The sequence below is a fragment of the Vidua chalybeata genome, chromosome 1 (assembly GCF_026979565.1).
Source record: "Vidua chalybeata isolate OUT-0048 chromosome 1, bVidCha1 merged haplotype, whole genome shotgun sequence".
Classification (NCBI taxonomy): Eukaryota; Metazoa; Chordata; class Aves; order Passeriformes; family Viduidae; genus Vidua; species Vidua chalybeata.
This window is the reverse complement of record NC_071530.1, coordinates 150,019,305-150,041,649: the sequence shown is the minus strand read 5'-3', so window position 1 is coordinate 150,041,649 and position 22,345 is coordinate 150,019,305. Positions and strand designations below refer to the sequence as shown.

The 22,345-nt window shown below is 39.4% G+C and overlaps 1 protein-coding gene across 14 annotated transcripts in view; it reads left to right on the top strand.

The window, feature by feature from the left end:
• Positions 1 to 19,371, top strand: part of TSNARE1 (t-SNARE domain containing 1) — a 456,023-nt gene extending 436,652 nt beyond the window's left edge. For all 14 annotated transcript variants that reach the window (XM_053939861.1, XM_053939852.1, XM_053939854.1 and 11 more), the window contains one exon: positions 18,980 to 19,371. The gene's annotated coding sequence lies outside the window, so the exon portion shown is untranslated. The remainder of the gene's footprint in view (positions 1 to 18,979) is intronic.
• Positions 19,372 to 22,345: the final 2,974 nt, after the last annotated feature.

Sequence of the window (22,345 nt, the reverse complement as noted above, 5' to 3'; positions counted from 1 at the left end):
ATTTCTGGACAGCTTTTCAACTGAGTAAAGTATTCAAAAGCAATCCTGAATCTTTCATATTTTTGGGAAGTTTGCTCAGGTCTGCGCTTGGTGCTTTAGGTGCCAAAGTACCTTGAAAAACTTTACCTTGAGCAGAATTTCTGCTGAAAACTGATGTGTTGGCTGGTACATAACCCATGGCTGAGTGCTCACAGCATATCAAGACAACTTCAAAAGCCCCAGCCCTGAAAAAAAAAAAAAAAAAAACCAAAACCAGCTGAAAGCAATTAGATGAAAGGAATTTCATAACTTTTCTATGACAACAACCTTTGGTATTCTTGGTACATTTTTATTTTGAGCAGTGAGTCACACAAATGCAGCAAGAAACAACAAAGAGGCCGTCAAGTTCCATTACTGTAGCTCGATGGTGGATGACAAGGGCATCTGGTTGATAGAACAGAACAGAAAATTGCACTTTGTCTGGCAATTAGGGGAACAAAACGGAAAAAAATTGTCACTGTCTTATTTCTGTTTAACTTCAAAAAGTACATATAATTCTGCCTGGGGAAGTTCTGTAGGTGGCTGCCTGCCTTGTAGTCCTGCTGAAGCACCAATTTGTGTTCGTAGTAGAGAAGTAAAATGGGCAATGAAATATTCATCTGATTAAATTTCTGTCTTTTTTTTGTTGTTGTTGTTTTCCTGTACTTAAAAAAAAAAAAAAGAAGAAAAAGAAAAAAAAGAAAAAAGTCCCATTGCTGACTGGTTTCAGCTTGGGTGTTGATGTAACCATTCATGACAGAATATTGTTTTTTAATGAACTTTGCAGCTGGTTCATGTTTGGTGCCAGAAGGACTGAGTGATGCTGCGGACACAAACAAACTCCTTTTTTTTTTTTTCCAGAGCTGAAATCAAAAGCTGAACTTGTATGTATCTTCTAAAAGATCTAAAACAACCCAGAGATCCCTGTCCTGTGCTCCACTAAGGCAGATCACAGTACCTGCAGCTACCAGAATAGGGATAAAAAAGATAGTAATTTTTCCCATCTTTACAAGATTAGTGGCTCAATAGTCAAAAGGGAATTTGAATGAGTTATGCCAAAAAATTTAATTTCAAGCTGTAAATAATGTTTTTTGTTTTCTCTTTTTTCTTGATTTTTTTTTTGTGATTTTGAAAAAAATGTGACTTCTCTGAACACAAACCAAATCCACCCCATTACCAATTGGATGTAATATTAAAATCCAAGGAGTTTTATTTATTCCCACAAAGGGTGTTGAATTCCAAGGTCTTGCTCACTGTGCCAAGGTGGAGGTCACAGAGAGCACAGTCTGCTATGATGAAGCTACACAGAGCAGTAGCAGCAGCAGAACTGGGTGAATTGGGACCCAAATTACGTAGATTATACATTTCCTGTACTTTTTCAGGTTTCTAATTCCGTTATTAAAATGTTCACTTAATTGTTCCTAATGACTTCATACTTAACAAGCCACTGTTAAACAGAAAATTAGACAGTCTGTTCTCTCCGCCTTCCAAATGTCTTATGAAAAGAAGAGGAAAACACCCCACAATTTGCATTTATTTATAGCCTTTAAGGAAACCCAGCGAGTCACATCACATCTTCATCCAGCAGGATTTGAAGGTTTTCCATTAGGATAAAAGACATTTTCAGGTTCTTCACTGAGAGGGAGGTGAGTTGCTGGACTCAGCAGGGTCATGGTCCTGGCACCAAGTCTGTCAGAGTTCAAGGATGGTGTGGAGAAAGCTTTTATTCAGATGGTTTAGTTTTAGTATGAGTTTCTTCCAACTTGAGATAGTCCATGATTCTAAATCAATTCTGGGGTCAGTACCTCTTGGCAGAACGTCACTAAAGCTTTTTGATCATTCTAAGTGCTCCCTATTGTATAACACTTAAGTGAGACCTGGACTTTCCAGTTTGTCACTTCAGTTTCCATGAGATCCTTCTGCATTTTGTTGTCCATCCCTAAAACAAGAGTAGCAAGATAGGGAGTTCAGTGTCTCAGAGATAAGGCAAGAGCCCAACTTCCCAGTGAGTTTTTGTTTATGTTTGGACATGGCTTGTATAATTTGTAGAATGTGTGATTTCAAACTGAGAGACAGTAGGTTTGGATTAAATAGGGGGAAAAATTCTTTACTCAGAGGGTGGTGAGGCCCTGGCACATATCACCCAGAGAAGCTGTGGCTGCCCCATCCCTGGAAGTGTCCAAGACAAGGTTAGATGGGGCTTGGAGCATCCTGGGATAGTGGAAGGTGTCCCTGTCCATAGCAGGGGATGGAAAGAGATGATCCTTAAGGTCCCTTCCAACCCAAACCATTCTGATTCTTGTATTCTGTGAACATAGTTCATATTTAGAGTCCATGGGTTAAAAAATGCAAGGGTTCAAGGCTTCCTGGTACAGTGTGAGCAGGGCTAGAAAGCAAGAGAAAATAGCAGAACCAGGACTGTTACCTTTTAATGAACTGTCACCTCCACAAAGGTACTCCTAGCATGTGACACCAGGGCCTGTGACAGAGGTTTTCCTTTCCCCAGATATGATATGATATGAAGGAACTGCAGTAGAAGACTTTTAAATGCAAATAAGAGAAGGGAAATGGCATATGGCAGAAGGAGATGGGTGTGCCGGTGATGGAATATTTAGGGTTTTTTTCCTAGAATCTTTTATGTTGAAATGTGATGTTCTGCTGATGTTGAGGGTAGCCCGTGTGGTTCTGAATTTTTCAAGGGATAATTTGCTTCAGCAAACTGTCCTTTTTTCTCTCTTCCTTTACCATAAGAAGTGTGATTTTATAGAGTATGGAAACCCCTCTCTTCAATTTAAAAACAGATTCTACCAAGTGTAGATCTTTCACTGGCAGTGCTTTAAAACAAAACAAGCAAGCAAACAAACAAGAATCCAAAGAGAAAATCATTAAGCAAAAAGATTGGCATTAATAAGAATTTCTGTCCTCCTGATTGCAAAGTTTAGAAAATGAGAATCCACAAAATTACACAAACATGTTTTGCATTTCCAGAGCCAATTAGTGTATACTGGAGGGGAGAAAATTACACCAACTTCTAAACAGAAATGTTAATTGTCAGCCTTTGTTTTTCAAGGCAGTAAGCGTACCTTGGCATTTCTGCCTTCTCAATTCCTGCATAGGGAAAGAGAAAGAAATCTATTTCCCCATTCATTTAAATTCCTTTATTAAGACATCCTCTGTAATGATTACCCCCCCACAAAAAAAAATAGCCCGAGCTACAAATTATATTTATGTGTGTTTTGATTTCAAAGTCTGTATGTAGTGAGTCAGAATTCCTCAAGTTTCCAAAACACATACATAAAACACATAAAGTTGTTGTTTTATGTTAAAGGATTATGTTAAAGCCTTTGTATGGTTTTCTGGACTATACTTCAAAGTGTTTTGGAGGTGATATTTTGAATTTGGCTTTTTCTTTACTGGATTTGGGGTTGCTATGTGTCCTTTTTTAATTAACTGGAAGAAACCTCAAGCCTGGAGCATATAATTTTGTCAATGAGGTTTGCAGAGATTCCCATGAGACATATTTTCTCACATTTTCAGTTATCCCAAATTAATAGTCTATGTAAAAATGTTTCTTCAACAGGATTTCTATACCATAGAGACACAAACCATGAATATCTATGAAATTTCAACAAATAGAACTTAAGTTTATGTAAAGAATAGGACACCTCCTTTGCCATGCCATTTGAATATTGCATTCTGTCTTAGATGGTTTCAGGACACTGAACTTCATTTCCAAGAAATATTCTGAACACCTAGAATAAATCATAGAATCACAGAATCATTACATTTGGAAAAACCCTCAAAGGTCATCAGGTCCAACCTCTGACTGGATCCCATCGTGCCCAATAAACCACATCACATGTGCCACATCTTTTAAATACTTCAGGGATGGTGACTCCACCACTTCCCTGGGCAGCCTGTTCCAACGTTTAACCAATCTTTCAGTCAAGAAATTTTTCCAAATATCCAACCTGAATCTCCTGTGGCACAACTTGAGGCCTTTTCCCCTTGTCTAATCAATTATTAAGGTTTATCTCCTGCCTTTTGCCTTCAAATAATGTATGGCACTAAATATACTTAGAAGTTTTTTTGTTTGTTTTGGTTTATATAAAAATGATCATTTTTAGTCAGTAAGTGCAAAGAGTTTCTGCATGGATTTCAACTGCTTATTTTGTAATCATACAGATTTTTCCTCCTAAAAAGAACAGTCCTGATGCATTTGTATTCTTGGATTTCTTTGATATTTTTCTCCTTCCTCATAGAAATATAACACCACTGCAAAGCACAGCTCTGAGAGTACCTCAGAGATCTGAATATTTGCTAAAATATAACTGAAATGATGAAATATCAGAAATTTGTGAATTCTTTTTTTAATGCTTTCCTTTGGGCATCAACCAATTTCAGATAGAGAAAGACAAATACCACCATAATAATAAACAAAATCCCTACATAAGCAGAATTTTCATAACAAACAATCAGATGGCTCCCAAGTCATTAAAAAGGTTATTACATTTGAAAGTAAAGGAAATATGTTTCTGTTTTCCCAAAGCATTTCTTTCATGTGAGGGCAAATATTTTCTGTCAGCATTTTGAAACTTTTTCATGATACACTATTTACATTTATCACTGTTATCCTTGCATCTTTTTTTTTACTCACAGAAGAAATGTGAAATGAGGCTCATGAAAACTTTTGTCTTTGAATAAAGTGTTGATGGTTTTAAATGATTGAAAGACATGGATTTATAGAAAGTACTGTATCCACATCTACATTTTAAAAGGCCAAATTAATCCTACTTGTAATTAAATCAAGGCTTAGGCTCTGCATCAAATGTTGCAGTACACTTCTCTTGGATGGATGGATGAATGGATGGATGGATGGATGGATGGATGGATGGATGTGACCCAAGTTTTTTTATTTATAATGTCTCTGTGCTGACTTTTAAACATTGCTATAAAACAACAGAAGTAATTTCAAACACTTTAGAAAGCAAATATTAGACTCCCCAGGCCTAATTCTCATTAACTTTAATGCCAATTTACACCACTCTTGCAGTGCACTGGGGCCATAAACTGAATTACATTAAGCATAAAATGTTTCTAATGTGAGAACCAGACCCAGTGTGTTTGCAGCAGTTTTACAACCAACTTCCCAAAGATGGTACAACTCTTTCCAGTTTCCTAACAGAAGGCTCATCATGGCTGTTTTCTCACTTTCAAGTTGGAAGAGCTTCTTCCTTTCAGTTTACAGTTTTGGATTAGCTAGAAAAGTTTAAAAAAAATTCCCTCTCTCCCCCCCCAAAAAAAAAAAAAAAATCCCAAACAAAAGCATTGCTGAAACTCTGTTATTGACTGCATGAACCCCGTGCTGGACTTAGAATATCCCACTCCTGTGTACAGCTGATCCATGACAATTACTTCTCAATTATTGGTAAAACCTGACCAAAACAAGCCTGGCCATATAGGAAGAAATAATAATAATAAAAAACTCTAAACATTTAAACCAGGTAATTCCAGTCAAAAGTCTCAAGAGTGTTAAATAAAAGGAAAATTTAATATAAGAATTGATAATGTTCTAAGAATAAAATTTGATGTCATGGCTGGCATGACCTACTAAGCCCATCAAAAAACTTCCAATGTGGCAGCCATGAGTAGATCTAATTTTCTCACACAGGCATTCAAATCTGACATAGATCTACAGATAGCTTGGGAAATACAAGTTGAAATACACATAAACATTTAACACATTTCCGTTTATTATGTATTGTAGTTAAAATTCAGTTGAATACAATATGAAATCTGTGCTTTATTGGGAACATCCAGTTCTGTCTTTTTAAAATACTGAACTATTGCAGAGAGTGATGAATAATAATGAAAATAAAAACTCTACATTAATTATAATTTTATTCATAAGGAATTCAGATGGAGGATTAAAATAACAAGAGATTTTCTCAATAAAGGAATTAATGCTCTGAGAACACATTCACAGAACATTGTTTTTTATAGTACACCAATGGACACTATAGAAAAATGGACCAGTAGAACAAATAGAGGAAAATCACTGATTAAATAAATTTTTAATACATTTCATGGATTCACAGCTTTTGTAGAGCAAGGTAACACACAGAGTTGTTTTATCAAAAGCACACATTAGACACTTTGCATGTTGCAGAAGGAAAACTGAGCTGCTGCAGGTGCTTAACCCTGGGTGATGCAGTCCCAGAACTGATGCAGGAATATCAGCAGACAGAATTATCTGCAGTACCACATGGAATGATGCAGCCACTCTGCATCAGAGCTCCCTAGAATGGGGTTCTATCAATCCCCAGAGGGTAAAAACTTGCCACAGGCCTTTTGGGACAAATTAAACTTACCCTGTGAAGTGGAAACCAAATGCATATGATGGAAATATAGTCAAGGAAAGACAGGAAGGTGTGACAGGCATCACACAATGTTTTGGGTGAGGCAACAAAGCTATGGAATGGCAGCCATCCAGACAGATTTGGGAAACATTAAACCATGTAGCAACCACAGTGTAAATGGAATAATAATCCTTTAGCCCTGTGGTCCCTTTGGCTGATAATCTTATTTGTTGAATGCAATTGCTGCAATTAAAACCACAGTCTTACCAGATCACACGGAATCCCAGAATGGGTCAGGCTGGAAGGGACCACAGTGGGACATCTGGTGCAACCTCCCTGTTCCAGCAGGGTCATCCCAGAGCACATGGCACAGGATTGTGTCCAGGGGGTTCTGGAATATCTCCAGTGAGGGAGACTCCCACCCTCTCTGGTCTCTGCTCAGGGCTTGGTCATTGCCCAGGGAAGAAGTTCTGCCTCATGTCCAGGTGGAATTTCCTGGGATCAGTTCCTGCCTGTTCCTCTTGTGCCATTGCTGGGCCCCCCAGAGCAGAGCCTGGGCCCTGCTCTGAGCCCTCCCTACTGACAGGGACACAGAGAGATGAGCTCCCCTCTCAGCTGTCTCTTCTCAAGCTTCAACAGCCCCAGCTCCCTCAACCTTTCCTTATCAGGGATGCTCCAGTCCCAAATCATCTTTATAACCCTTTCCTGGACCTGTTCCAGGAGCTCCATGTCCCTCTTGTCCTGAGGAGCCCAGAGTTGGACACAGCACTCCAGATGTGCCTCACCAGGGCTGAGCAGAGGAGCAGGATCACCTCCCTCAGTCTGCTGGCCATGCTCTTCTTGATGCATCCCAGGATCCCATTGGCCTTGGCCACAAGATCAGGACTTATCTGAAAGCCAAATGTTTCAATAAATTAGTTATTTTCAAATAGGCTTCCCATTTCTAACTCTTTTCTTGGATTCTCTTTGCCCTGTTTCCTCAGCAACATGCTCTGCACTGACTTTCCCTTCTGAGGTCTTCTAGTAATTTTCTGATACAGCCCCAACTTGTTGAGACTTTAATATACAGAGGCACAGGTACAGCAGAGGAAACACTATAAAATCTTCAATCCTACTCCTAAACTCATGCAAGTATTTTTTGGGCCAGCAGGCTCTGAAATCAGCCGTGGTATTTGTGCTGCAAGGACAATGCCTTGCATGGTAAATCTGCTGTGAAATGGTTTGTGATCAGCGAGTCTGATTCCAAGGGGTTGGAAACAACAGAAGCTCCTTCTAGGAAAGAAACAAGACCTCAAGCTGTTTTGAGCAGAAGTGGAAGAGTTCAATAAGAATTCATCACTTGAACTTTGCCTTTTTCTTTATTCTCTTTCTTTACATTTCCTTTCATTCTGCCCTCTGTTCCAACCCCAGTAGCTTGCTCCCATCTGTTAAAATATAAAAAGGGCTCCCTCTGCTAGTGCCTATTAAAGTGCCATATGGCTGAGGTATAGCCGGAGGTGCTGAGCATCACAGAGTGCTGCTCTGCAGAATAAAGATTCCTGCACTTGAGGTTTAATTAGGTAAGTGCTTTTTAAGTAGCATTTCTGTTTCCCCTTAAAATATTTACTACTCCTTACCAAAGAACAAAGATGAAGCTGGTCTAAATCACAGCCTGACAGGTTTCAATGAGTGTTCCCCTCCTTCTCATAATGATTCACTTCTCCTTCATCCTCAGAGTTGGGGATAACAGGCAAAGCGGTCTCCCAAATGTTTGTGATCCCTCCTACTGTGGAGGAATCTTTCCAACTTCATTGCTGCTGCTGCAGACAACGGTGTGCTCTGGGCTCCACCTGCTGCAGAGGAGGAGGGAGTTCTTTATTCCAGCTTTATTGAGGGGGGAAATATAGAGAGGAATAGTGTGCTTTGAGGCATCACTTTGAGTGATGGGTTGGGATGTGGTGCTGCAGGAATCAGCCACCTCCAAAGAAGGAATTCCAAACTAGGAACCCAGTGCAGTGAAGACAAAAAACATCTAAAGAAACACTTGGCAAGGTGTACTTTGAGTTTATTCTGATTCTTCCAGCTGCTGCCAGCTGCAGGTGAAGAACAGTAAATATTATGCCTTTGGTTTTTTAGTTTCATTGTTTGCTTGGTTTTTCAGTGTTGCTGTTATTCTTGTTAAGAGGAAAGTTCAGTATCTGAGGGGAAAGGATCTCCATTTGCTTGGTGTGTATGAGGTGTAAGCTTTTGTTTAAACCTGTTAAATATGATGTGCAGTAAAAGCCCTCTGAAAAAGTCCATGGGCAGTCCCAATATTCATTGCTAAATACCATTGCCTTGGAGATCTTGGTTGTGCTGGACAGAGAAGGCTGTGCATCAACTACCAAAATTCTGCTTTTCAAACAACTACAGAGACATAAAGAAGACTCAAAAATCTCTATCCATTCCATGGATACACAGTAACTCCCTGGAGTTTCCTATCTTGTATTTTGTCTGCACTAGTTTTTCATTTTTATGTTAAGCATGTCAAACACCTCAGTCACTGTAGTATCCAAGTTATGTTAAAATATCAAAACAAATATCCTTTTTTTTTTTTTAAGGCTTTTTTGATACCTAAAAGCTTTCTCTGTGTCTACTGGAGCCCTTAAATACTTCATCTCCCCTCTTTTCTCTCTTAATCCCTTATAGCACTACATGCTAAGGAGTAAATATAATCTTAATCATTTCTGCTCCCAGAAATGGAACCAGAGGCACGATGCAGAATATATAATGTATAGCTGACTCTTCAGTGACTACTCATTATTATCTTCCCAACAAAGAAACTCCTGTTTCTTTCCAAAAGAAAATGGAGACACTTCTGGAACTCTACATAATCCCTTTAGTGCTGCTCTTCCCAGCAGTGATAATAAACAGGGAGGAGTTAAATGGGTGCAGCACCCTCATAAATCTGACACAGCTGATTTTGGGAATGTTAGGACACCCAGCCTGGCCAACACAGAATAATATTTCACCCCTTCACTGTCTCCAGCAGTACCCATGAACAGGCACTCAAGGAAGAGTAATAACAAATTATGTACATAAAACATTCCCTGGGCACTGTCCAAGCTTCTGATTATTTCCTGCTCAGGGAGTTCTGACATTGTTTCTTGCTTAGTAACTCAGAGATCTTTCTTTGAAATATTTTTCTATTCTTCCCTTCAACCTGGGTTTTATTTTATTCATTTTTTGTTGAGTATGGCAGGAGAACAGACATATTGGAGAATAGGATTGCTCTTCTGTGCAGAAAGAACAATATGGGGAAAACAAGATGGGAATTGTATCCATGCAGTAACTAAAGAATTTATAAGGCTTTAATTAGATGGGTCCCAGTAAGAGCTAACATGAGAGTTGATACTTATTCTTATTTCCAATAGTGCTACCCAAGAAAATGAAGATAATCTGGATTGCAACACTCGTTTATCTGGTCACTGAAAATTTATTTATAGAAAAAATATACAAGGCAAACCATAAAAACCTATGAATAGAACAAAGTAGTACAGAAATATTTGTTTCGGAATTAGAATATTTAAAAAAAGAAAGATGAGATTACTGTCACTGAAGTTTAGACAACTAAACCTGAACTTGTTACTTGATGATCCCTTTCAGGCTAATGCATACATTTTTTTTTTCTTTTAGCTATTGAATAGATTGGTTAAAGATGTCCTCTCTCCTCTCTAAAGAGAAATGAGGGTGATTTGTGTTGATCTGGAACATTTGAATTTGAATGAAAAGAATCTCATCCATAATATTCCATATTGACTAATCTGGAGCAGTAGAAAAGGGAATAAACATCCACTAGGCAGGATATTTCGCCCACCTACACTGGAAGGATGGTGGAAGAGATCAAAAGGAAAGTCAACTCAGATATTTTTACCCTTATTTATGAACAGCCCACTAAGGTCCAAATAAGGAAGTGTCCAAAAGATTTACCAAGGTTGTCTACAAATATCAGAGTGAAATCCCTGACATATGTGCGTTTTCCTGCCATAAGCAGGGATCAGCTGCATTAGTCTCCCTAGTGTCTACTAAAATATCTCTTTTCTGATGGGATTAGGGTTTGCATTAATCCAGTACTGACTGCTAGAGTGTAAGCAAAGCAAACATGTGAAGCTTCCTTCCATCCTGTGCCTCAGCCCTGGCACCATCTGTAGGAATAACACCAGCATATGTATGTAAAACCAGCATCACCCAGAGTTAACAACAGCTAGAGCCCAGATGGATGAAAAAAATGCATTATATTTACATCTCTAGAATTTATTAGTTCTTTTTTAATTAGCTCTCTATGCAGCAATTTATTTCCAGTGCTGTTCTTAATGAAAACGTTATTAAGTTGCAGTTCTATTTCCAGTGTTCAGAGTTTTGTCCATTCTATCTCTGTCCTCACTGACTAAAACCAGTTTTGTTTCCTTCATAGTTAAATAGCCTTTAAAAAAATTATCTGAGGAAGGTACTTCTTGTGTTTAAATATGCATTGCTGCTGCTCTGAAAACACCCATCAGTGTGTGAGACAGCAACTCTTGCTGTGGAAGTGTTTTTCTTTCCTGACAGGGAACATTTTCAGCTCTCATTTTCCCTAGTTCTGCACAAACCAAGTTATTCTGCCACCAGCTCCCTTTCTGCAGAACTGGAGCATACAGTTCCTGCTCCCTTAGCTGGAATAGTTTAATGCCAACCATTTTGTGTGTCTTCTGTGGGCTTTTTTAAGGTTTATTTCCAGTAACACATGAATGAGAATTTAAGGGTTTCTGTCACCTTTTACAGCTGTGATTTGCTTGCTCTGTAGTTAAAAGCAGCTGCAAGGTGAAAGCCTGGTATTTCCCCATGACAGGTTCTCAGGGATGGTGGAACAGTAACGAGGCACTGGGTGGGCACTGAGAGATTTGCAGCCTTGGCTGTGTACTCCAGTGCTTAAGCATCCATCTCCTTCAATCTGTCCTGCAACCAGACACATTTTAACATAAGTCAGCATTTTTCCTCCTGATACTTAATCCAAGATGAAAGTCAAATGCCAGTAACTCTGCTTTTTCCCAAAAAAAAAAAAACCCAAGATTTGCCACACTGGTGCAAATGGATGAGTTGCCAGGTCTGCTATCTCATCTCTCTTAGTGTCTCTGCTGGCCAGTGTTTTATGTCTCTCGTTTTCACATTATCCTGAGTGCTTCCCAGAATAATTCCACATATTCATGAAGCTGCTTTCTCTCTCCTTCCTCCCTCCACACTGCAGGAGTTGCCAAATGTGAGTCAGGGGACTCTGTCCTGCTAGGGAAAGGCAGTGGCTACTCAGAAGAGATGTGGCCTCTTTCACAGAACCACCTTGCAGCTGAGCAAAGTTACTGCAGCTTAAATTGCAACGTGAACCCATGGATGAAGAACAGCCAATGGTATTTTCTTGGTCATTCAGTCATTTAGATTTAGATCACACATTGCTGGAAATTTTAACCTTCTTGTCAAGGCAACAAAGCAAAATCACAGCCATCCTCTGTAACTCGAGCCTCACTCTTCTGAGTTTCAGTCCTCAGAAAAAGATGATTTCAGATAAATTTATTTAGTTTGTTATTGAGATGTTGTGAAGGAAATCCCAAATTACAAGGATGGTTTTTTTGAGAAATAGAATCAAAGAATTGTTGTGGTTCCAAAACACCTCTAAGGTCATTGAGTTCAACTGTCCTACCACCACCACCAAGTTCACCACTGAACCAAGTCCTCAGGTGCAGATCCACACATTTTTTTTCCACTTCCAGGGATGGTGACTCTACCACTTCCATGGGCAGCTGTTCCATCGCTTTACAACCATTTCCATGAAAGAAATCCTCTTAATATCAACTCTAAATCTTCTCTGGCACAACTTGAGACCTTTTCCTCTTCTCCTGTCTTTTGTTACCTGGGAGAAGAGACTGACACCCACCTCACTATTACTTCCTTTCAGGTAGTTGTAGAAAGCAATAAGGTCACCCCTCAGCATCCTTTTCCCCCAGGCTAAACAGGGTGACAACGCTTCTACAAGAAAAGTAATATTAAAAGAAAATGAGTACACATTTCTTTGGAGGAAGCATCTCCTGTGACTTGTGACCATGAGAAGAAGCAAGGCCTTATTATTATGTGGGTTTGATTATTTCTCTTTCCTGTATTGCTATAGTGCAGGGATGAAGTTTGTGCTTCAGGCAGCTCCTGAGGTTTCCTGTCAGAACCTTCTGGGACAACTTGTTAGAACCCAAATTTTAAACCTCACACAACCTCAAAAAATGCATTCAGTGCTTATCTCAACTGTATCACACACAAAAAAAGAAAGTTGCTGGAGGTTGAAAAAGAACTTTTTCTTGGATTAAACATTGTCATGTTAAAGAGCTATGCAATGACTTTTCAATCATACCGAACTCTGCCACACACAGCGGGCTATGAGAGAAAAAATGAGGTCAGCTCACTCATAAATAGATTTTCCCCTTGTTTTAATGTGATAAGACAATGCTGCTGAGATTCGCTCTTCACTTGCCATTTAATCAGAGCTGAGTTTGCAATGTCATTACCCGATGTTTCACATATTCAACACCAGGTAATTTAAAAATCTTTATGCAAATGGCACTGCTACTTCTATAACAGCATTTGTTTTTAACAGGTTGGGCAAAATTACTCTAATTCATTACGTGTCACCTCCCAGGCTCTGGGCATTCCACCTTTGTGAAATGAATTTTCTCATGATCCCTGAAGTTCAGCTAGCAATATTCTCTTCTGAAATGTGATATCACCCATTGTATGTCTTGCCATTATTATATCATCTTCTGCAGCTTTGCCTCCCAGGTGCAAATTCTGCACTGCTGCAGACCTTTTTTACATGTTTATATGAGTACCAGTTGCACGCTTCTTAAAAGCTTTGCCATGTACTGTGCACTGCTAAGACAAATCTTTAGGGGTCAGACAGAAATGCACAGGGTAAATTCCTACTGGGCACATGACTAAACATGAAGATGGAAAAGGTTTGGGATCTCTTTTAGTGAATCCCAGGGAACTGACTTGGATAACCAGCACCTTTCTTGGACCCCCAAACTGTGCCTGGACTGTGGGACTGGGATTTGTTGCTGAGGTTTTGTTTTGTTCCCAGTATCATCTAATTCCTTGATTTAATTTTGCTTTAGGGTTAACCCATACTCTCCACAAAACACACCTATGCTCTTGTGGTGGTCCCTGACAGATACCCATGTGCTTGCATTAATATCTTTATCTAAAACTCCCATTTTAACAATGAGCTGCAGCTGCCAAATTTGAAGAACTTCGTATCAGGGACAAAAATACTCTAGACTTCCAAAGGACCTGGATTTCTACTGGGCCGTCTTTCTAAACGGAAAAAGAAATTATTTCAGTGAAGTTGAATCAAAGGTGGTTTCTGGGAACCATTGATGCCATTAAGAGAATGCACAGGGGAAATAAAAGTGTAAGTGAATATTAAGCTATATTGCACGGGGTATATCATCACCCTGCCATCTCATTTTTTTTTTCTGACAGAAGACTCCCGGGTTATTAGGCCTGTCCTATTTTAAGAAGCTGCTGTTAGAACTCCAGGATAAGCAGAAATGACCAGTGTGGCTAAATAACAACAGAAGCTTTCCTGCTGTGGGCAGTCATGCACTGTAGAAATTCTGTAATGAAAAGTGGACATCATTTACTTCCCTAGAAAATTAGTGGGAAGGATTCTTTAAAGAGATGAACTTTAACTGATGAAACAACAGTCTTTACTGAAGGCAAAATCTCATCATCTTGTACTACACTTGAAAAAAGGCCCAGCTAAAGGCCTGGAAGGTTTACAATGTCTAAAATGTAATTCTGAGACTAATCTGCTATCTGATTAGCTTCAGCTTCAAAGAGGCAGGCAACACCACAGGTTTTCTAAGTATTGTGACCTTTTTCTTCCTTTCCTTGTCTTTTTTTTTTTTTTTTTCTTTTCTGTCCTGAAAATACATCATTAAAATTTATGTATTAAAAAAAGCCATTATATCAAGCCCATTCTGAAACCTTCATCAAAGTGATCAGAAAGGGTTTTCAGCGGCCATTCCCTGCCACCACAGATGGAAGAGCTTCATTTCCCCAACTGCAGAGAAGGGTTATCTCACTTAAGATAAATTTGATGTTGATGTTCAAAGCTGGTGATCTGTTGAATCCTAAACACAGAAGCAAAGTATATTTACCATATTGTCAGGAAATGAAAATCAGAATATTACCAGCTACAAGGAACTAGAGCCAGAAAAATGTAAACAACCATAGATTTCCTGCTTTCCCTTTAATACTCCCTTAGGGGTTTCAGAAATAGAAAATTTAGATCCTCATGTTACAAGATGCTGTCTCCACTATCAGCCTCACAGATTAATTTAGGTTCTACATTCACATCATGAATGAGATGATGTCACAGGATTTCAGCTCTGTGATATTTGGAAGCTACTTTGCAATGTACATCTGAAACTATAAAGCATGCAACAGTTTCAGAGGAAAGCAGATAAAGTGTGTTGTGACATGGATTTAATTAGTGTAAATTTGCATATGGGAAGGTTTCAGTTTAAAAACATCAAAAGACAGTAGTGCCTTGGAAACAGGTTCACCAGAACACTGTAAATAAAAATCAAAATAAGAGAAAACAAAACTGAATTAAACAAAAAAATGGCAAAATCAAGTCAAGGGCTTAACATTTCCTTCCTGTGCGCTGCAATTCAAGATATCTGTGCTGAGGGTCCAGCACTGGCACAGGCTCCCTCCCTGCCTGATAAAGTCAGTGAGAGTGTTTGCATGGACGTTAATGAGATTTGGATCATCTCTCTCCTTTCACTGAGGCAGAATTCCACTTGGTAATTTCGTGGGCCACCTTCAGTCATCTCAATCAGCTTCTAATGATTGTTATTGTTTCACACTTTCAAAGAAGCATTCAACCACCCAAAAGCTCTGCACATATAATGGTCATCTACTATTAATAATAGACTGTGATTTATCTGGGTGAGCCTTCTCCAACAGAGAAGTTCATTCAGATTTGTATCTATGAGAAAGTCTTAAATCCATATAAATTTGCAAGTGTCAAAGGTTATATTATCACAGCTTATTTACACAGTGTGATAAACATCCTCATATTTGCCCAGACAGACATGTCACTTGATTTGAAACAACAGCAGGTAGGGACAAATTATTATTTATTACTCTGAATAATTTATCTTCCTATGAGATAATGTCTTTAATTCACAGCCAGAACAGCCCAGACTAAGTAAACGAGGAGAGTCTACACTGTAAACCTCAAAGAGGGGAAAGATTCTTCTCTGAGCTAAGGAGGGCTGGAGGATGGATCCTTACCTCAGGTTCTTGTTGCAGCTTAGAGCTACCACACAGCTGGAGCAGCTCCTTACACTCTGTTATTACAGTTCTCAGTAAAGAGATCTGTCAGCTTGCAGAAGCATAATTTTAGCACTCTTGATAGCAGCAGGGTCCTTTTTTTTATTTGCCCTCTCTCTTTATGCATGGAGGAAAAAAAATAAAGATAAATATATCTGTTTCCATTTAATGATTATGAAAATAATCACAGAAATGTAGACAGAAAAAGCCTCAAGTCAGGCACGTTTATACTTGCAAAGTTCCCAAGACATTAAAGAAAACCTAAGATATATTCCAGCATAATTTTAATTTATTTCTTTCTAAAGATTGTTATTCTAAAGATTGTCTATTTGTATAGCAACTAAGACAAGACTGTATAGTCCGTGAGCAGAACTGCTAAACTCAGCATAACTATTACTATCCAAAAAGTAAAAAAACACCTTTAATCAAAACCTAAGAGTATGACAGAACTCAAACTCTCTCAGTAACTCTAATTCATTAATTCATTTTTATCCTCAAGCAAACCTGAAACATACCTGAAGTCCATTGGGTTTTTGGCCCAAAAATATCTCTTAGCCAGTTTGTGTCTGGAGAATCTCTCTTGTTGCACTCCAAGCCTGTAGATTACCTACTTCTCATTCAAATGGCTTTTGCATTTTAAATATTTAAATTTAAATAAATATTTTCCCTGCCTGCAAATCAAAATTCAGAATCCCCAGTAGCTGCAGAACCTGCAAAGAGAAGTGGCCTGTGCTGGACATAGGGTTTGGTTTCATGTCCAACCCATGATGCTCTTCATCCCAGTGCTTGGAGAATTCTGTCCAAGCTCCTGAGGATCTGACTGTGCTCTTTTTCTCCTGGACACAGGCACGTGTGTGCCTACACAGGAGCTCTCTGACATGTGAGGAGAGGCTGAGAGAGCTGGGATTGCAGCCTGGGGAAAGGAAGGCTCTGGGGGACCTTTCTCATCTATAAATACCAGAGGCAGGGGGATAAAGAAAGTAGAAGCAGGCACTTCTCAGTGGTTTCTACTGACAGGTCAGAAGGCAGTGATCACAACCTGAAAAATATGAAAATTTTTCTGAGCATAGGAAAACACTTTTTTTTTTCTTAATATAAAACTGACCAAATGGGGAAACAGGTTGCTGAGAGTTGTGGAGCCTCCAGCATTGGAACTATTCAAAATCCAACTGGACACAGCCCTGCTCACCCTGCTTCATCTCCAGAATCTCTGTGAATTTCTGTGATTCTGTAACTTGAACAAGTGGTCCATGTTGTTGACTGGCACCTGCAGAAATATGATAGGATTCTATAATGCCATAAAATAGTTTGGGTTGGAAGAGACCTTCAAGGTTCACCTTAGAGCCTTTCATCTTTAAAAAGTGCTGTGAAATATTAAATAAACAGAAAAGTGAGAATAGTTCCCAAGTGGAAGGAACAATTAAATGATTAGTGGTGTCCATCCCCTTTCCAGAGCTTTTTTACTTGTGTGAGTGACTTGAGCAACTCCTCTTGTGACATTAAAAGGACTTTGGCTGCTGAAATTGTGCATCTAAATTTAGATGTCAACAGTGAACCTTTCTGCATCTGAGAAAGTCATCCTGAAGATCCCTTTGCAGTTAATGTGAGTCAATACCAGGCAGTGAAATTTAGGTCAATATGGAGTTGATTACTTTATTCAAATTATCCCCACCCTAAAAACCCTAAAAATCTTTGGTTGTATTGATTAGATCTGTAATTACTGTAATAGGAGACTGGGAGTCATTCTACTCAGATGGAGGTGCTTAGACCTTAAATTAGCTGGGATGAATGTCATCTTCAGAAAGGTACCCTTCCATTAGGGTTTTTCTATTGCCTCTTTGAAGTGTTTATGTGAATACAATGCAGGAACTCTCATCTCAGCTTTGTATCTGCAGCACAGCACATAATGGACATCTGGTTTCAAAAATATTATCTGAACAACCTTAAAATGAGCAGTTTAAAAATTAGCATAAATGAAAATATGTTTCTGTCTGTATTTGGCTGCTTTGTGTCTGATCATAACACTTTGTTGGTTTGCAGTAAAGCATAATTAAAACAGTGTTTCTGAGGCTTTCACCTGTATTAAAAAGAATTAGAAAAAAGAAAAGAAGTTATTAGCAGTTATGTCTTCAGTAATAATAATGACAAACCAGTTTTTCATTCCTCTCCTCACCCTGGATAGCAAGTTTAACTAGATTTTCTTAGACTGCATGTGTACACAAACATAGTCACTGAGGAAGTAGAGGTAGAATAAACACAAACACTACAAAAGCCTGCTGATATATTTCATAGTGATGCTTCCTACAAACACTCGGGGCTGTTTCATAGGTGGTGAGTGCAAAAATACAATCTGTGTAACCTCAGAAGTGCAAAGTGCTGATCTTAGAGGTGCTATCCTGCTGCTCATGTCTTTCTTAAGAAGTTTCTTTTACAATAATTGGAGAGAAACAGACTCTTTGATCAAAAATTGCCCTTTTTTTTTAATCCATTATCTTGTCTACATGAATAGTGTAAACATTTTGTGGTTTAGATCTACATGTTTTTGATCTCTAATTAGACATCTACAAGTTACAATGAGTTGTTTCTAGTCAGAGGAAGTGCCTAAGGTTTTAATTTTTTCATGGTATGGAAAAATGGGAAAAAATACAATTTCTCAGCTATATTCTGTCCAGCAAAGTGCATCAGTGTCATGATCTGTCTTCTATTCTTTGTCCATTTTGCAGAAAAATATATTTTTAAAACTAAATGTACTTTTCTCTAGGTTGAAAAGAACACAAAATTTACTCTTTTCCTTGCTACAGCAGGTTAAATGCTGTATTCTCTTGATGATTCTGGTTTTTTTTTTCTGTACTCTCAATCACAGAACCATGGAAAAAGTTTGGGTTGGAAGAGACCTTAAAGATGATCTCATTCCAACCTCTCTGCCATGGGCAGGGAATCTTTCCCTAGACCAGGTTATTCACAGCCCCTTCCAACCTGGATTTGAACATCTCCAGGGATGAGGACTCCACAACCTTTGTGGGTAATCTGTCCCAGTCTTCTCATCCCTTCCACTTCCACAATTACCTTAGCCTGCAGTCAGTGAAAATACACTTTCCTGAGCTTAATCTGCTTCGTTGTTGTCTGTGCCTTTTGGGAGCAGCCACCCTTCCATCGTGACACCTCTGCACCAGAAATTCTCTGGGGCTCCTGTGGATACTCACCAGCTGTTCTTGGTTTTACAGAGCCTGTGGTCACCCTGGGAAGTGGAATGGATTCTCAAGGCATTGCACATTCTGGCCCCACGTCCGTGTCTGCATTTCTGATCACGTCATATTAAACCTGCTATAACCAACAAGCACTAATTGTATGAATGAAAAATTAAGTTTTATACTGTGTGTTGGTATCATTGTGAATAATTTTGCTTATTTTCCCCCCCTCTTCATCATAGGCATGTTTTACCTTATGTTACAGATTTTAATTATGCCCCCTTGTATCTGGGGAATTCTATTTCTTTGCCTCCAGACTGGCTATACAATGTGCTGTAAGATAAGTAGCTGTTAATTCATCTCTATTGTTTGTGTTTTTAACATGCTCCTGATCTCCAATTCTGCTCATTTAAAACTGTGAAAGTCAAGATGTTTGTCTGGTTCTTTTTTTTTTTTTTTTTTGGTTACTGTTTTTGTATGTTTAAAAATTAATTTAGCTCAGATTCCCCTACTGTGCACTGCTGCTTTAGAATTTGCTCTGCTGGATCTGAGCTAAGCACTTCCACAATTTCATGTGCCATTTACAACACATCAATTAGATGCTTATTTGATCCCACTGTATGCACAGAACACCATATTTATTCATGAGAAACATCAGTGAAAGAGCAGGACAAATAAACAAAATATTATATTACGATTTTTTGGCAGCCTTTAAAAAAAAACAAGTTACCAAATCTTGCTTTAGACATCATTTAATAGGTTTCAATGCAACCAACATTTGTGATTTTGTTCCATTTTCATCCATAATGTTTTCTCCTGACAACATGACTGAAAGTGCCATTTAAATTCATCTTTAAATGTGTCCTGTATTATAAATGCAGTTTTTCTCCAGTAAATAAAGCATTTCAAAAATAGTTTTAATTAAAACGCCATAGGAATTATTGAAGAAAATTTAACAAAATTATATATTTTTTACTCTTTGGGAAAAGCAAAATCTTTTGACAAAAATATTTCTTACCAGAAAAAGAAAAAAAAAAAAAAAAAAGTTGCCTCTATATGTTATGGGGGTTTGGGTACTGTGAAGTTTTAGAAAAGAATAACAAATATTAAACTGGATTCTCACCTGCACTGATATCAGTTACATGCTCCCTTTCCAAAGAGCTGACACAGTCTTTCATCAGTAAAGGCTGAGCGCAGGAAATGCTCAGAGAAATCTTGCAGGTGCTTAAGCTCACTCAGGGTCAAAACTGTGAAACTTCTTAAATCAGCACAGTCAGGTTTGGAGAAGAAACACAAGTCACAGTTTCTGGTGGCTTTTCTTTAAATATATAAAATCTACCTAACTGGATTGGTATATGTTACATTAAATATTCATTAATTGCTATTAAGAAAAGCTAATGAATAGAGTGACACTCTTCTTCTTCTCCTTCTCCAGCCAAGCTTCGTGCTGGCATGAAATTAGAAATTATGACACCTACGGCTTTACCTTACTACAGAGTTTACTTCTGAAATGGAACTCTTCTCTTCTCTCCACCACAAACTGCAGGCTGCCTCCATCAGCACACTTGGCAAATCCTGCAGAGATGAAAATAATTTTCATCTAGTTAGTGAGAGCTGAAATGAGCCCAGCTCGTAGCTGATTGCAAGCAAATATTTTGAGAGCTTCGAGCTGTATTTGAACAAGGGATCCAGGACAAACAATCCTTGCCCAGTCACTAATCTCATTCATTAGGAGCTCAGTGATTACCTCATTAGTATGATTGAGCTTTACCTGGGCCAGCTCACACAGCAGATCATTTGGCATTGATGACCCAGGTAAAGATTCTCTGCTGAAACTACAGAGGTTGCCCAGCTTCAAGCAAAGAGGAAATTCTGTGGCAAGTAAGATGGGCTGTTGTGTATTATAGACTTGGTTATAATGGTAAATATCATTTAAAAAGCCCAAACAATTCACGAGGTCATTATAAAACAGTATATTCATGCTAAATCATAGAATTAGAAAATGGTTTGTTTTGTCAGGGACCTTCAAGGATTGTGTAGTCCAAGTCCCTGCCACAGGGATCTTCCTCTAAACCAGGTTGCTCCAAGCCCTTTCCCAGCCTGGCTTTTGAACACTTCCAGGGATGGGGCAGCCACAGCTTCTCTGGGCAACCTGTGCCAGGGCCTCCCCACCCTCACTATAAACAATTTGTTCCTTATGTCTAATCTAAATCTCTCCCCTCTCTCAGTTTAAAACCATTGCCTCTTGTCCTGTCACTACACGCCCTGGTGAAAAGAATATCTGTCTTTCTTACAAGCTCCCTTCATATATTGAGATGGTGCAATGAGGTCTGTGCAGAGACTTCTCCTCTCCAGGCTGAGCAGTGGAACCCCAGCAGCAGTCAGAGGAGAGGAGTGAGAATGTGTGAGAGGAACAGCTCTGCAGACAGCCAGGTCAGTGCAGAAGGAGGGGCAGGAGCTGCTCCAGGCCCTGGAGCAGAGGTTCCCCTGCAGCCTGGGGTGCAGCCCTTGGTGAGGCAGCCGAGCCCCTGCAGCTCTTGGGGCTCCACAGGCTCCTGGCAGGACCTGGGACCTTGTGGAGAGAGGAGCCCACGCTGGAGCAGGTTTGATTGTCCCTACAAGCACCCCAGAAGGGCTCAGCCTGTTCCTGAAGGACTGCCCCCCATGGAAGGGACCACACTGGAGCAGTTCGTGAAGAAGTGCAGCCCATGGGAAGGACTCACATTGGAGAAGTTCCTGGAAAACTGCCTCATGTGGAAGAGACCCCACACTGGAGCAGGAGAGGAATGTGAGGAGTCCTCCCCCTGAGGAAGAAGGATCAGCAAAGATGGGTGAGGAAGTGACTGCAAGCCCCATTCCCTGTCGCTCTGCCCCACTCAGGGGGAGCAGACTGAGGACAGAAGTCAAACTCAGGGAGAAGAGAGGAGTGGGGGGAAGGTGTTTAAACATTTGGGTTTATTTCTCCTCATCTTGTTCTGATTTCATTGCTAACAGATTAAACTAATTTCCCCAAGTGTTTTGCCCATGGCAGTAACTGCTGAGTGATCTCACCTGATGGGGCACAAGACTTTGCTCTTGGCCTTGTTCAGCTTCACACAGTTCACATTTCCCAGGCCTGTCAAAGTCCCCCTGCCCAGCATCCTTTCCTTCTAGTGTGTCAACTTCACAAACCTGCAGAAGGCTGCATTCAGTCCTGGTGTCTGTGTCATTTATAATGGCATTAAATCATGCTGGCTCCAAATGGACACAACTTGTTGCCAATCCCCCTTTGGACAATGAGCACTTGTCTGCAACTGCAAGTGAAGATTTAGTTTCTATTTCTTTAGTCACTTCATGGGTACATTTTTCTTTGCTCCCCTCATGGAAAATAGAATATCTAACAATGCCATTAAGCAGCTGGTT